The sequence below is a fragment of the Odocoileus virginianus genome, chromosome 10 (assembly GCF_023699985.2).
Source record: "Odocoileus virginianus isolate 20LAN1187 ecotype Illinois chromosome 10, Ovbor_1.2, whole genome shotgun sequence".
Lineage (NCBI taxonomy): Eukaryota > Metazoa > Chordata > Mammalia > Artiodactyla > Cervidae > Odocoileus > Odocoileus virginianus.
This window is the reverse complement of record NC_069683.1, coordinates 62770655-62787670: the sequence shown is the minus strand read 5'-3', so window position 1 is coordinate 62787670 and position 17016 is coordinate 62770655. Positions and strand designations below refer to the sequence as shown.

Here is a 17016-nt window from a genome sequence, read left to right as displayed (position 1 = left end):
GTATTTTATGTCTAGTCATGCTGTCATTAAAGCATCAAGACTATAGAGAAAATCTTTCAGCATTAACTTACAAATGTTTGCAACCAGATTTTAAAGGAATCTCCACACTGTTTTCCATAGTGGCTGAACTAGTTTGCATTCCCACCAACAGTATAAGAGGGTTCCCTTTTCTCCACACCCTCTCCAGCATTTTTTGCTTGTAGACTTTTGGATAGCAGCCATCCTGACTGGCGTGTAACGGTACCTCATTGTGGTTTTGATTTGCATTTCTCTGATAATGAGTGATGTTGAGCATCTTTTCATGTGTTTGTTAGCCATCTGTATGTCTTCTTTGGAGAAATGTCTGTTTGGATCTTTGGTCCATTTTTTGATTGGGTCAATTATTTTTCCAGAATTGAGCTGCAGGAGTTGCTTGTATATTTTTGAGATTAATCCTTTGTTTCTTCATTTGCTATTATTTTCTCCCATTCTGAAGGCTGTCTTTTCACCTTGCTTATAGTCTCCTTTGTTGTGCAAAAGCTTTTAAGTTTAATTATGTCCCATTTGTTTATTTTTGCTTTTATTTCCAACATTCTGGGAGGTGGGTCATAGAGGATCCTGCTGTGATTTATGTTGGAGAGTGTTTTGCCTATGTTCTCCTCTAGGAGTTTTATAGTTTCTGGTCTTACATTTAGATCTTTAATCCATTTTGAGTTTATTTTTGTGTATGGTGTTAGAAAGTGTTCTAGTTTCATTCTTTTACAGGTGGTTGACCAGTTTCCCCAGCACCACTTGTTAAAGAGGTTATCTTTTTTCCATTGTATATTCTTGCCTCCTTTGTCGAAGATAAGGTGACCATAGGTTCGTGGATTTATCTCTGGGCTTTCTATTCTGTTCCATTGATCTATATTTCTGTCTTTGTGCCAGTACCATACTGTCTTGATGACTGTGGCTTTGTAGTAGAGCCTGAAGTCAGGCAGGTTGATTCTTCCAGTTCCATTCTTCAGCAATCCCACTCTTGGGCATATACACCAAGGAAACCAGATCTGAAAGAGACATGTGTACCCCAATGTTCATCACAGCACTGTTTATAATAGACAGGACATGGAAGCAACCCAGATGCCCATCAGCAGACGAATGGATGAGGAAGCTGTGGTACATATACACCATGGAATATTACTCAGCCATTAAAAAGAATTCATTTGAATCAGTTCTAATGAGATGATGAAACTGAAGCCCATTATACAGTGTGAAGTAAGCCAGAAAGATAAAGACCAATACAGTATACTAACGCATATATATGGAATTTAAAAAAATGGTAACCATAACCCTATATGCAAAACAGAAAAAGAAACACAGATGTACAGAACAGACTTTTAGACTCTGTGGGAGAAGGTGAGGGTGGGATGTTTTGTGAGAACAGCATCAAAACATGTATATTGTCAAGGGTGAAACAGATCACCAGCCCAGGTTGGGTGCATGAGATGGGTGCTCAGGCCTGGTGCACTGGGAAGACCCAGAAGGATGGGGTGGGGAGGGAGGTGGGAGGGGGGACCGGGATGGGGAACACATGTAAATCCATGGCTGATTCATGTCAATGTATGGCAAAAACCACTACAATATTGTAAAGTAATTAGCCTCTAACTAATAAAAATAAATGGGGAAAAAAATGTTTGCAACCATCTGCACTTCTTGAAGAATATACCAAAGGGAGACCTTCCTTCAAAAACGAATGTTGCCTGAAAAAAACTAAACAAAAGTACTAATGATGAGTAACTTTTTTAGATTAATTAATTCATTTTAATTGGAAGATAATTACTTTACAATATTTTGATGTTTTTTGTCACACACTGACATGAATCAGCTATGAGTGCACATGTGTCCCCCCACCCTGAACCCCCCCCCCCCACACACACACACCACCCTCCCTACACCACCCCTCTGGGATGTCCTAGAGCACGGGCTTTGAGTGTCCTTCATATATCAAACTTGCACTAGTCATCTACTGTTCATATGGTAATATACATGCTTCAATGTTATTCTTTCAAATCATCCCACCTTTGTCTTCTCCTACATAGTCAAAAAATCTGCTCTTTACAACTGTGTCTCTTTTGCTGCCTCCTATATAGGGTTATTATTACTGTCTTTCTAAATTCCGTACGTATGTGTTAATATACTGTATTGGTGTTTCTCTTTCTGACTTACTTCTCTCTGTATGAGGGCTTCCCTGATAACTCAGTTGGTAAAGAATCCACCTGCAATGCAGGAGACCCAGTTTGATTCCTGGGTAGGGAAGATCCACTGGAGAAAGGATAGGCTACCCACTCCAGTATTCTTGGGCTTCCCTTGTGGCTCAGCTGGTAAAGAATCTTCCTGCAATGAAGGAGGCCTGGGTTCAAGCCCTGGGTTTGGAAGATCCCCTGGAGAAGGGAAAGGCTACCCTCTCTAGTATTCTGGCTTGGAGAATTCCATGGAAGATATAGTCCATGGAGTCGCAAAGAGTCAGACATGACTGAGTGACTTTCACTTTCACTTTTCAGTTTCTCTCTGTGTAATAGGCTCCAGTTTCAACCACATAATTAGAACCAACTCAAATGCATTCTTTTTAATAGCTGAGTAATATTCCATTGTGTATATGTACACAACTTCTTGATCTATTCATCTGCCAATGGACATCTAGGTTGCTTCCTAGCTATCATAAACAGTATTGCAATGAACATTGGGGTAGATATGTCTCTTTCAATTCCATTTTCCTTTGTGTGTATGCCCAACAGTGGGATTGCTGGGTCATAGGGCAGTTCTATTTCCAGCTTTTCAAAGGATTCTCCACACTGTTCTGCATAGTGGCTGTACCAGTTTGCATTCCCACCAACAATGTAAGAGGGTTCCCTTTTCTCCACACCCTCTTCAGCATTTATTGTTTGTAGACTCTTTGATGGTGGTCATTCTGACCATCATGAGATGATAACTCATTGTGGTTTTGATTTGCATTTCTCTAATAATGAGTGATTAGCATCTTTTCATGTGTTTATTAACCACCTGTATGTCTTCTTTGGAGAAATGTCCATTTAGTTCTTTGGCCCACTTTTTGATTGGGTTGTTCATTTTCCTAGCATTGAGCTGCATGAGCTGCTTGTATATTTTGGAGATTAATTATTTGTCAGCTGTTTCATTTGCTATTATTTTTCTCCCATTCTGAAGGCTGCCTTTTTCACCTTGCTTATTATTTCCTTCATTGTACAAAAGCTTTTAGAGGAAAACATAGGCAGAACACTCTCTGACATAAATCACAGCAAAATCTTCTATGACCCCCCCCCCACAGTAATGAAAATGAAAACAAAAATAAACAGAAGGGATTTAATTAAACTAATGGTGAGTACTTTAAAATCACAAAATGTTCACCCTAGGCCTAAACAGAAAAGATATGAGAATGGAAAAATAATTTTAAAATTGTTTAATAAAAACTGAAACAATACAATAAAGTAGGAAGACTAATGAGAAGACAATGGGAAACTATAGTAAACCATTTTAGTATGTAAATAGGTGGCATTAAATTATACAAACAAATAACTGGTTAAAATATTAAATAATAAACTAGGAGACTAAAGAAAATAGAAGTATGCATGTACAAGAGTAACTATTACAATCAACCACTACAATTCAATTATAAAATTTTCTAGAAAAGTACCAACTTTTTTCTAGCCACAGAACATATACATCTCCTAAGGAAACAACTAGCATATAAAGCAAATTACATATAATTGCAAAAGTTTTAACAGAGTTTATATCAAAGGCAACAATATATGTAAATACCAGTGGAATTAACTCATGTAACTAAAAATAATTTTTCAGTTTGGTTCACAAACCAAAACCTAACTATGTTTTACTGTAAGCACACCTAACACCAATTCAGAAAAACTACAGATAAAGAATGGGCAAAACTATTATGGTTAGTAGAGAGGAAGATGGGATAAATTATAAGAGTTTGGAGTTAACATATACACACTACTACACAGAAAATAGATAATGAAATAAAATATCTATATACACATACATAGGTGCATATGTTCTAAGTCCATTCAGTCATGTCTGACTCTTTGCAACAATATGAACTGCAGTCTGCCCAGGCTCTTCTGTCCATGGGATTCTTCAGGCAAGAATACTGGAGTGCCGTGCCTTCCTTCAGGGGATCTTCCAAACCCAGGGATCAAAGCAGCATCTCCTGCAGCTCCTATAGTGTATTCTTCACCACTGTGTCACCAGGGAAACCTACATGTACATATACATATATACATGCTGCACACCGGAAACTAACAAAACACTGTAAATCAACTATGAAAGTGAAAGTGTTAGTCACTGTTGTCTCTGATTCTTTGCAACCCCATGGACTACAGCCTTCCAGGCTCCCCTGTCCATGAAATTCTCCAGGTAAGAATACTGCAGTGGATACCCTTGCCTTCTGCAAGGGAGAAGGTAGTCCCTTCTCCAGGGGATCTTCCCAACCCATGGATCAAAACCCACATGTCTTACATTGCAGACAGATTCTTTACTGGTTGAGCCAGCAGAGAAGCCCCAAGAATACTAGAGTAGGTATCCCTTCCATACTATACTTCAATTTTATAAAAAGTGTATCAGGCAAATAAACTGAAATGTGCTAATATCAAAGTAGAATTTAGAAAGTAGAAATATTTCAAACAATATATTCTATCAGATAACAACAACAACAAAAAAATCTAGAAATTACCAACAAAGAGCTGACAAATAGAGAAACAAACAGGCTCTTTTATCTAGAAAGTTTTTAACCTTTTATGAAGCAAATCTGGGGTAGAGGAAAAAGTATATTCTGAAATTACAAATTTAAAAAGTTAATCAATCATGAAGAAATCAATACACAACATGGTGTGTATATACATGGTAGATTCAATTTATCATTAGACAAAATTGATATCACTATAAACTTTATCAGTAATATAGAAATTATGAAAACTAGTGAGTGGCTCTTACAGGTTGGAAGATTAGATAAAGGAACACAGAGTAAATCTGCATGTGGAAATCAAAAGAAGATAACAATGGGAAAATATTATGAGACAGAGACAAGAAAAAAAATATAATTAATAGTTCAACATTCAGAAACTGATAGCCAATGTGTTCAAATAAAAAAGGAAAAATGACAAACCATATAAGAAATTCAATGGGAGAAATAACAACTGAAACACAGGTGACTGAAAAATTATGAGAAAAATATGTAGATCCTTGTGAAAATATGAAAACATATGAAATCCATAATTTCCTAGCAAAATACAGACTATCAACATTGATCTCATGAGTTAGCTTACACATTCCAAAAGGAAATAAAAGACATTATGATAGTTAAAATATTTTTTAAAAATCCCCCCTTCTAAAAAGTCAGCAGACATAGAAGGCTCCACAAGAAAATTCTGCCAAATAATAAAAGATTACATTGTCCATATGTTGTACAAGTTATCCTAAGCATTAAAAAGGTAAAGACATTTCCCAAGTATTTGTAAAACAAATATAACATTGTATGTAAAACTGTAAATCAATCTTCTCTTGAATATATGATGTAAAAATAAAAAAAATCAGTGAAAAGAATCCAACAAGTGGGCGCTGTTGCTCTCATATAAAGATGTGCATCTGAAGTGATCTTCTCCATACAGTACAGGTACACCTTCCAGTTTAGGCCAGAGAATGACACAGAGTGTGACTGACAGTTGGTATAACCACCATCAATAGTATTCAACTGATAACATCTGTGTTAAGAGTCTGTTGCAGGAAATTTTTACTGAGGAAATAGGATAGTAAATAAGAAATTTACTGTTTTCTTCAAGAAATTCTCACAAACCATTTTGTCTAGCCAAATGGTTTGTTCATCTGGAAAAACTTCTCTCATACTGAAACAATAGATTGCACACATGGACACAGACCACTTACTAGACAATAGTTTAAAACTTTTTCACAAAAATATTGTTATTTTTATCCAGTTTCTATTAACTCCCCATCTCAGAAGCATATCTTAAAACTCATGAGCCTAGACACAAAATGTCTATAAATATCTTTCTTCAGCCTACTTCTGAGACAATATTTTCAACTTAAGTTCTCCCTTGATGCAATAAATTTAATGAATTCAGATTTCCTTTTTCAATCGGTTTTTTTGCTAGCCTTCATGGAACATTCAGTTGTCAATGCAATATGACATTGACATTGCTCAGTCGTGTCCAACTCTTTGTGACCCCATGGGCTGTAGCCTACCAGGCTCCTCTGTCCATAGATAGCCTACCAGGCTCCTCTGTCCATAGAATTTTCTAGGCAAGAGTCATGGGGTGGGTTGCCATTTCCTTCTCCAGGAGGTCTTCCCAACCCAGGGATCGAACCTGGGTCTCCCGCATTGTAGGCAGACGCTTTACCATCTGAGCCACCAGGGAAGTCAATGCAATACCATTTCATGCTTTTAATATAGTCACCACAGTAAAAAAACATATTTAATTTAAAGCTTTGAAAATCAACGTTACCAATCATCCTTCAGACAAATTTAAAATTGAAACTCATAAGCTAAAATAAAAGATTTAGAAGTAATTTTTGCTTCATTTGCACATGTTTTGGGCTTCCCAGGGGACGCAGTGGTAAAGAATCTATCTGCCAATGCAGGAAATTCAAGAGACATGGTTCAATCCCTAGATCAGGAAAATCCCCTGTAGAAGGAAATGGCAACCCACTCCAGCAGTCTTGCCTGGGAAATCCATGGGTAGAAGGGGTTGGTGAACTACAGTCCAGGGGGTTGCAGAACAGGCAGACAGGAAAGCACACACACATGTAAATGTATTCATGTTCACACACATTCTTATTTTAATGGGGCCAACGTTTTTCACAGACAAAATTCGAATATCAAAAAAAAGGTTTGTAAAAAATTTGCCTTTCCTACTGTTAGGTCGGTCGGTGCAGACGTAATTGTGATTTCAGGCTGTGACTTTTAAATCATAATTAGATTCAAATACATCTTTATTAATCAAAATAGGAACCATTATATTCAGCACATTTTTGTCATTTGTTTATTCCTGTAGCATAAATATACCTGTTTCAGGATTCAGCGAACTCTTGGAGAGCATTTTCTACCTCCTGCTGGTTGTGGAAGCATTTTCTCAGCAGAAAGTTGTCGAGGTGTTTGAAGAAGTGATGGTCTAGTTATTTGGTGAGAGATCAGATGAGGCAAAACTTTGTAGCCCGATTTGTTTAGCTTTTGAAGCATTGGTTGAGCGACATGTGGTTGGGCATTGCCATGGAGAAGATTTGGGCCCTTTCTGTTGACCAGTGCTGGCTGCAGGCAATGCAGTTTTCAATGCATCTCATTGGTTTGTTGAGCATACTTCTCAGATGTAGTGGTTTCACTAGGATTCAGAAGGCTGTAGTGGATTAGACAGGCAGCAGACAACTAAACAATGACCCTGACCTTTTTTTGGTGCAAGGTTGGCTTTGGGAAGTGCGTTGGAGCTTCTCCTCAGTCCAACCACTGAGCTGGTCATCACCAGTTGTCAGGTTGTCATATAAAATCCACTTTTCATCTCACATTACAACCCAATCAAAAAATGGTTCATCATTGTTGTTGCATGGAATAAAAGAAGATGACACTTTAAAACATTTTTTTTTCTTTTTTGGATTTGCAGTCAGCTCATGAGGCACCCATTTATTGAGCTTTTTCACCTTTCCAGTTTGCTTCAAATGCTGAGTAACCATAGGATGGTCAATGCTGATTTCCTCAGCACCTTCTCATGTAATTGTAAGAGGATCCTCTTCAGGGATCCTCTCAACTGGCCATTGACACCTTCCGATAACCAGCAACTATGTTCCTCAACTTTAAGGCTCTTGTCTCCTTTGCAAAACTTCCTGAATTACAGCTATTCTGTACTTTCATTAGCACTTTCTGGGTCAAATACATTGTTGATGTGACAAGTTGTTTCCACTGCTTTACAACCCATTTTGAACTCGAATAAGAAAATTATTTGAATTTGCTTTTTGTTTAACATCACTTCTGTAGTCTAAATAAATATAAAATAAATAGCTACTAATAAGTCATTAGCAAAAAAATACAGTGAGAAATGATCATTAAAATCATGTATAACATAAACACATTTATTTAAGAAAATATTCCAGTATCAAATGACAAAGTTCAGCAATGTAAAACCACAGTTACTTTTGCACTAAACTAATACATACTTCATGCATTTTTTATTATATCTATTATAGTCTTATAAAGTATTTTTTCCATGGCCTGGTAGTTTAAGGCTAAATACTGTTGCATTATTCATTTTAACTTTATGATTGTAAGAACGCCATTTTACTTCTCAATACTTCGTGAGAAAAAAACCTGTATATATCATCAATTCATGTTTCAAAACTGTTTCTTAATCCTTTACCAAATTATATTATAAAGTTGTTTTCATAGAAACTCTTAAATATATAAAAGGTCATACAATATTATATTTTATTTTCCTCCATACAAATCTGTAAACTTCACTGAAAAATTCATTTGCTCCAGCTGTCACAACAAACGTTTGCATGCCAATGAAAGTACTAATTGATATGTAGATCTGTTTATTTACTGAGGTGTCTCATGGCCTCTAGTGGTGCATTGTATATGTGCACTGTGAAAAGCAGACTTACATTCTCCAAAACAAATCATGGAACAACATCTGGATAACAGAATTGAGTTACAAAATCACTCACAGTTTGGAATATCCAGTACCTTTTCAGCCTTCCTTCTATCTGTGTACCTGTCGAGGAATAGGAATACATTGCTTATCCAGGTTAGAGTAATTCCAACAGTAACAAGAAATTAAATGGGAGTCCAGAAAAATATAAGACTATTACATTATGTAAAGATCATGTGGAAAAATGATTTCAAATATGCAAAAAAATGATTATTCAAAGTTATTGAATAATAGACAGCCAGTTGCCTCTAACTTTCAGTTTTCTTGGACTGTTCTCAAGTAAAGTGAAAATTTGCTATTAAATAATAGTAGTATTGGCTTCCCTGGTGGTTCAGATGGTGAAGCATCAGTCTGCAGTGCAGGAGACCCAGGTTCGATCCCTGGGTTGAGAAGATCCCTGGAGAAGGAAATGGCAACCCACTCCAGTCCCCTTGTCTGGAAAATCCCGTGGATGGAGAAATCTAGTAGGCTACAGCCCGTGGGATCACAGAGTCAGATATGACTGAGCGACTTCACTTTTCACAATAGTATTATTAATAATAGTACTATTAATGATACCAACCTCTTACTGAATGTTTTTTTGTCTATCAAAGACCCTTACTCAAATTATTTCTAATCTTCACAACAACCATACAAACAGTCAATTTAACATTCAAGTGAAATGTCTCATCTCAAGGTCATTTTTTTACATGATGCTATATTTCTTATTCTACAAATGATAAAGAAACGTGGGGAATACTTGTGCGAGAGTTATCACTTTCCTTTAGTATCTGCATTGGTAAGTCTCCCACCCTAGCCCAAATCACTGTGTTTCCTTCCTGCCTTGCCAAAACATTTTCTTTGGTCACTTTATCCCCCTCGTATTGACCACTGCCCTCATTTGTACCTGGACACTTCCTAATTCCTATTTCAGTACTCAGATGAAACAAGAAACAAAATCAGTTCCTCTTGAAACATATACTCATAGACACTACTCTCAGTATTTAATCATCACAAGTATGATCAATAATTGAGCTAGGGATTATATTTTTATAGTAAATATTCTTCATTAGATTCTAAGTTATACCAGGGACAATATTCACAGGTAGCCCCTTCGTGCCTTTTACCATTCCTGACATATAGCAGGAGCTCAATAAATATTAAGAAACAAAAAGGCAATGATATTTGAGATAACAAACTCTCTCTTTTGTCTCCTAACTTTCTGTTTCATGAAACAGTTGATTATACTCTCATACAGACAGATTTTAGTGTTGAAAAGTTCTTTAAAGTCCATTTAGCTAGAGGTCAGATGCTTGCAACTGAGCTATAGAATCTCTTTAAATTGTCACCTGTTCTGAGGTTAAACATCTTTTATCTTGGGAAATTCAGTTAACACACTGTTGTTCAAGACCAGATTACTAAATCCAGAAATCATTCAATAAAAGTGTGTATTTGGGCAGCAAGCTAAATTCAAATCTATCAAACTCTTAGTGAATTTCTACTTTTCTAACTAGAGAAAGGAGGTTTAAATAACAACCAGAAAATATTAAGAACGATGTCTGTTGACCTTCTACCTGGGCATAGATAATGCAGATCCTTAGACAATACATACCCTTAGGTATAATCTGTGGATCTTTCTGACAGTTGGATGTAATTCCAACTGTGCTTCAGGGAAAGGTCTGTTTGCTAAAACATTCACTGCAGGTGATTGTTCCAGCTCACTGGAATTTTGTTATTTTGAGGATAATATCTAGCACAGAAAAACAAAGCTTGATGATTTGAAATGTCACTATTTCAGAATGGTTATAAATTGGACTCCTCTGAGAATGTTTATATAAGATTTAAAGGGAAAAAAACATGGAAATGTAGTCATACAGTAGGGTAATTTTCCAGTTGTCATACTGCTGTTTATTTTTAAACACTGGAGACATATACAGACGAAAAGAAAACTTCCAGAGATTCACTTCATTAGTAGAATTACATTTATGTTATAAAACTTTAATCGTGCCTAGTCTTTTATATTTTATTATTATTACTTTTTTACATTCAACCTTCTGAAGCACACATGCCTAAACTGGTAACATGTAAAATAGCTGCAGCATTACAGGAAGGGAAAGCCTAGTCTCATTTAATTTGTCATTCTTCCCTGGTCCTCATATATGAGAAGCTAGCTATATTAGAATCTCTTACATAATATAGCTAACAAAAGCAATTTGTTTTACTAAATATTTTTTAACATATAGTCTTCTTCACAATAACTATGATTGCATTTCAAACTATTTTATCTTATTCAATTAGACTGATTGATCATTTCCTACATTTCCTTTAAATAAAATTCCAAAATAATAGGAAAATTCTGGCAAAGAGAGATGAATATACCTGCATGTGTTTCCAGTCAAAACTATATACCCATAGCAGGTACTCTTTTTTTTAAACACTGGCTGATGTTATAAAACACCCACCTTTGTCCATGGTACACTGTATTATTGTTGTTGTTGTTCCCCATGGTACACTGTATTATTTGTTTTCCTGACAACAAACACTCAAGAATCTGACAGTATATCACTTTCAATTAGATATCAAAGAGTGGCAGACAAAAACTCAAAGGGAAGATATATTTTGACTTAATACCAGTATAAAAAAGTTTTTACTCTGGAAAACATTGTTGGTACCAAATAAAATCCCAGATATTATAGAATCAAAGTTGTTATAAAACATTTATGATATACTTTTATTTTAGAACATTAATATGTAATTTTTTTTTCTTTCACTTTAATGGTGGGAAAACAAGGCTATTAGTACGAGCCCCTCCAAATGCTGTCACTGTTAACAAAGAATGCTCAACTCTATACCCAGCCAAATACCTTTCTTTTTAAATCTCTAACAAAATACAAGGGAGTAACTAATAGAGATTTAAAATGCACAAGAAATCACTATGATACAAGTAAAATAAAACAATAATAAGACTACAATAATAATAATATAGATAGTTCAGGCTTCTCTGGTGGTTTAGACAGTAATGAATCTGCCTGCCAATACAGGAGATCCTGGCTCAACACCTGGGTCAAGAAGATCCTCTGGAGGAGGAAATGGCAGCCCACTTCAGTATTTTTGCCTGGAGAATTCCATGGACAGAGGAATCTGGCAGGCTACAGTCCTTGGAGTTGCAAAGAGTTGGATATGACTGAGCGACTAACACTCATTCAGATTCATAAATAGTTTCATGAGACAGTTAAGAGACAAAACATACTGAATCATTTCATTGAACACATTACAGATTAGGTAAACTGACAAGCAAGTATGCATATAGTCATGCTTTACTGAATACCTAAGGGCTTAAATTCCATAGCTTTCAGGCACTCGATTCCTTCCATCTGGGCTTAGCCATTTTTTCAGAGGCCCTTGATGCTCATAAATAACAGATTCCTTGAAACATCTTTTGACAGAGTATTAGATAAAAGATTAGTTAAATATCTGGCAGATAGGTAGCTGTGTCAGCAAAATAAGCCCCTTCTATTATATAAAGCTATCCATAAATCAAATGGGAATGTATGAGTTTCCCTTTTATAAAGCTTGTTTCTCAAGGACAAGATCAACGTAGAGGAGCATAGACAAAGTGGGCAGGCAACCACCAGTCTTGGTTGAAGTGTAATAGTTCCAGAGAAAAAGAATTTTTGTATTTCAGCATATTTGGCCTTGCTCATATTACAAGTCTACTTTATATCTCAAAATTTATATTGATAGTAATTTCTTTGTAGCTCAGCTGGTAAAGAATTCGCCTGTAATGTGGAAAAAATCTGGGTTCAATCCCTGGGTTGGGAAGGTTCCCTGGAGAAAGGAACGGCTACCCACTCCAGTATTCTGGCCTGGAGAATTCCATGGACTATTCCACGGGTTCGCAAAGAATCAGACATGACTGAGCTACTGCGACAGGTACAGACAGCAATTTCTTCACCTATCCACCAAGATGTAGCCTGAATGAGTATGTGCTGTGTATACCACTCTAAGCTACAACTTATCAGATTTCTCAAATTTTTGACCCTCACACCAAATCCAAACCCATGAAGATATCAAATATGTTTACTTTTTTGTTATTTTGAGTGTGCCTCAGTGTTCTTATCTTTTTGGAAGATTTTATTTGATTATGAATGAATACAGTCCACGTACTTTGTTTTTCAAGTTACTGAGCACATCCTTCATTTATCCTGTTTGGTCTCAGAAAGCTCTGCATTAATCACATTGTTCCAATGTATGTTCTCAGCATACAATTATTACTCTTTCAGGAAAAGAAAAAAAACAGCAAAACCAAGCTGCATTCTTTAAAAATAAGAATTTCCTATGTACTATGCAAAGTAAAGGTATGGAAAAAAAATTGGAAGTAGGAGTAAAAAGAAAATCAAAGTTATTTTTGTTTATGCTTTGACATGTATCTACTCACCACAATGAGATTAATCAGCATAACAATTAAATTATTATTAATAATAATGACAGTCAATCACTATATTGAGTTACTAACATGTTTACCAATTTCTTCATTTTCATTTACCCTCACTGATAGCTATCCAATCTTCAATCTTTTTTTTTATTTAATTTCCTCTTTTTTGAAGTATATTGGTTTTACTTAATTTTAAATAATGAGCCCTGATTGATTTTTTTTCTGTGTTTGAATATGTTCTCATTTTGCCCTCAGTCTAGAATTACCTATTAACATAATATTTGATTCTAGTTTGACAGGTGTTTATTATCAACATGTAGAAGATATTAGTTAACAGTTTTATGGACACCTTTGAGGCTGATGAGATGTCTGTTAGAAACATTACTTTAATTGTAATATATTTTTTAATGATTGTTGTTACAAAGATTTATATGTATGTATGTATTTTCGTTTTAATAGATAGCTAATATGACAAGGAGCTTAGCTTGGTACTCTGTGATGTTCTAGAGGGGTGGAATGGGGAGAAATTGGTAGGGTGGTTCAGGAAGAAGGAGATATATGTATACTTGTAGCTGATTCACATCGTATAGCAGAAACCAGTGCAACATTGTCTTCCATTTAAAATAAAAATTTATTTAAATTTAAAACAATCATTGTGAATATTTTGTATGGAATTGTGCTTATTAGTCCAATTAATTACTTGGTGTGCTCCTTTAATGTCAGGATTGAAGCTTGTCTTCAAATGTAGGATGCTTTCAACATTCTCTTTTAATTTTGCTGTACCCACATTATACATAAGTAACTTAAAAAAGTAGATAATTAAATACATTTATCTAGAAAAACTTGAATTAAGTGGTGAAATACTTTTAAGTAGATTCAAAGTCCAACTCCCAAATATATTAACTGATGGAACAAATGAAGTTGTAATCGAGCTAGGCTATAGAGATGCAAGCAGAAGACAGCTTATCAGAGGAGATACTGAAAGCTAAAAAGAAGAATCAAAAGAACACCACAGAATAACAGAAAAATACTGCAGGCAACAATAAATCACAAAGAATGCCATGGTAATTCACTATTCACAACTATTCTATTAGAACGTTTCATATTTACAAAGAACAGAAACTGACACAGTATGTCCATAGACCAGTAAGGAACTCATGGATGTATTGTCCTAACTTCTTTACAACTAAACTATTGGTCTCCAGAAAAGTTGTAGGGACATTGGGTAGGAAATTTAAGGTCTGACATTAGCCTAAATTCAGTGAAAAATTAATTAATAAAAATAACAGTCAGCTATCTGGTCAAGTCTTGAGTGGTCAAAACGCTTGCTCAGGTTTTTCTGTAACATCTTAAGGAAAAAACCTGAACGAACTTTTTGGCCAACCCAACGCTATCAGATTGGGGGGCTGGGAGAAAAACAAACAAATAAGGTGAGAGTAGTCTTTATAAGATAAGGTTTTGAGACTTGGATAATAAAAGCAGAACGAAAATATGTAGGATTTTGGATGAAATGAATAGATTATCCCAAATATCAACCAAAACAGAAACCTTATAGGCTTTGACTTATCTGGATAACACTGACTTTATTCTCTAGTAAGATCTTGTGAGAAAATCCCCTTGGCACTATTGACATGATACCCCATGGGGAGGACAAGCTTGAAGGAGAAAAAGAGAGGTTGTATGTCCGGGTCCAATTTAACGGATCCTGTTACTGAGGTTTTAAGGTGAAACTAAATATAGATCAGGTTGAATGGAGGAAATAAAATATTTTGTATTAAAATTCCCTGAATCATATTTCTATGCTTTTCAAAAAAACAGAAAATGGTAAGAGCATATGTATCAATTGGTCAGTTTGAGTAACAATGAGATTATTTTGTAATTATAATTATTATTCAATATCTTGAAATATTTTCAAGTCGGTTTTAGACAAAGTATACTATATCTTGTGAGAAACGTGCAATCTAGCTGAATCTCGTGAAGGGTAGCTATGAAAACAAAGAATGACTATCATGAGAATTAATTGTAAAATATTTTAAAAATTTCCACATTTGATGAAATGCATTAAAACTTTTTTTCTTTGTGCTTACAAAAAGAAAAGGAGGTCTACTCTCACCGTTTCTATTGAACATTGTACTGCAGATTAAAATTGGCTCTTTAAGGAGAGGAAAATAAATAAAAGACATACATGCAAAAGGAAAAACTAACTTTTATCCTAGGTGGCATGTATGTAAATGTAGCAAGTGAAAAATAATCTACCAAAAGCAATTACAAATAATAAGTTGATTTAACAAACTCACTGGATATAATTTCATATATAAAACTTTATTTCTATGTACTAACAACCAATATTAAATGACAAAATTAAAGTATCACTGTTGTTGCAAATAAAAGTTGTGATAAAACAAGGCATAATGAAAGATGGTCAAACTTCAACACTTTAAGCAATAACTTTAAAATTAGTGAAATAATTAACAGAGACAAGTAACTGGAAATATTTGACTATATCCTTTGATTGAAAGATTCAAAATTATGATAGCAAGTTTTCCAAAATTTTCTGAAGACTTATTGTAATTCCAATATAAGTCTCAGCAGACTTTGAGAAAGGCAACCTTATTCATTACCAGATATAAAAATATAGCATATAATATAGTAACTAGGACAATACGGTTTCCAGTACAAGAAAAAGAAAACCACTCAGACTGAGTCCCTTCTCCCCCATCCCAGAAAAAGACCCACACACTTGATTTTTAACAAAGACATCACTTAAAAATTATGAAGGTAATTTTTTTCTCTATAAATAATGCTGAATCACACTTATTTACATGAAAAACTGAACTATTCCTCTTAGCTCATATTATATTAAAAAACTCTGAATACCAAAATGTAGAATCTAAAACAAACAAGTTTACAGAATAATACACAAGGGAAGATCTTCATAACCCTGGAGTAGGCAAGAAATCCTTAAAATTAACATTAAATATACAAATATATAATAGCAAGAGAAAAATAAATAAAATTTTCTTTTTTATATTAAAAGAAAAAGTTTAGTTATCAATAAATAACATATGAGTAGTGAAGTTACAGACAAGAAGAAGAAAATATGTATTGTGGATGGATATTTGGACAGAGGCACAGATATATAGAAACATAGATACAGCAAATATTGTACATAAATGATAAAGAACACAAATGTGGCTTATATATAAAGATAACAAAAGCAATTATAAGTAAGTTACTTAGACTTTGAGAGGAATAAAAAAAAAACGAAAACTTATTAAACAGGAAAGAGATTTTATGGACCAGAGACTATCTAAATAGCAAGTATAATATAAACCACATATAATATTTATAACATCACTAATTTTCAGGAAGTTCAGTTGAGTCACTCAGTCATGTCCAACTCTTTGTGATATACGCCAGGTTTCCCTGCCCATTATCAACTCCCAGAGCTTGCACAAACTCACGTCCATCGAGTCAGTGATGCCATCCAACCATCTCATCCTCTGTCATCCCCTTCTCCTCCTGCCTTCAATCTTTTCTAGCATCAGAGTCTTTTCCAATGAGCCAGTTATTCTCATCAGGTGGCCTAAGTATTAAAGTTTCAGCTTCAGCATCAGTTCTTCCAATGACTAGTCAGGAATGATTTCCTTTAGGATTGGCTGGTTTGACCTTGCAGTCCAAGGGATTTTCAAGAGTCTTCTCTAACATGATAGCTCAAAAGCATCAATTCTTTGGCTCTCAGCTTTCTTTCTAGTCCAACTCTCACATCCATATATGACTACTGGAAAAAACATAGCTTTGACTATACAGACTTTGTCAGCAGGTAATGTTTTTGCCCTCTTAATATGCTGTCTAGGTTGGTCATAGCTTTCCTTCCAAGAAGCAAGCCTCTTTAAATTT

At 35.0% G+C, this 17016-nt stretch overlaps 1 non-coding gene across 1 annotated transcript; it reads right to left on the bottom strand.

Annotated features, from left to right (window-relative positions):
• Positions 1 to 6350: 6350 nt before the first annotated feature.
• On the bottom strand, positions 6351 to 6422 carry TRNAC-ACA (transfer RNA cysteine (anticodon ACA)). Its single transcript has one exon. It is a non-coding gene; the product is annotated as a tRNA-Cys (tRNA).
• Between the last annotated feature and the right edge of the window lie 10594 nt (positions 6423 to 17016).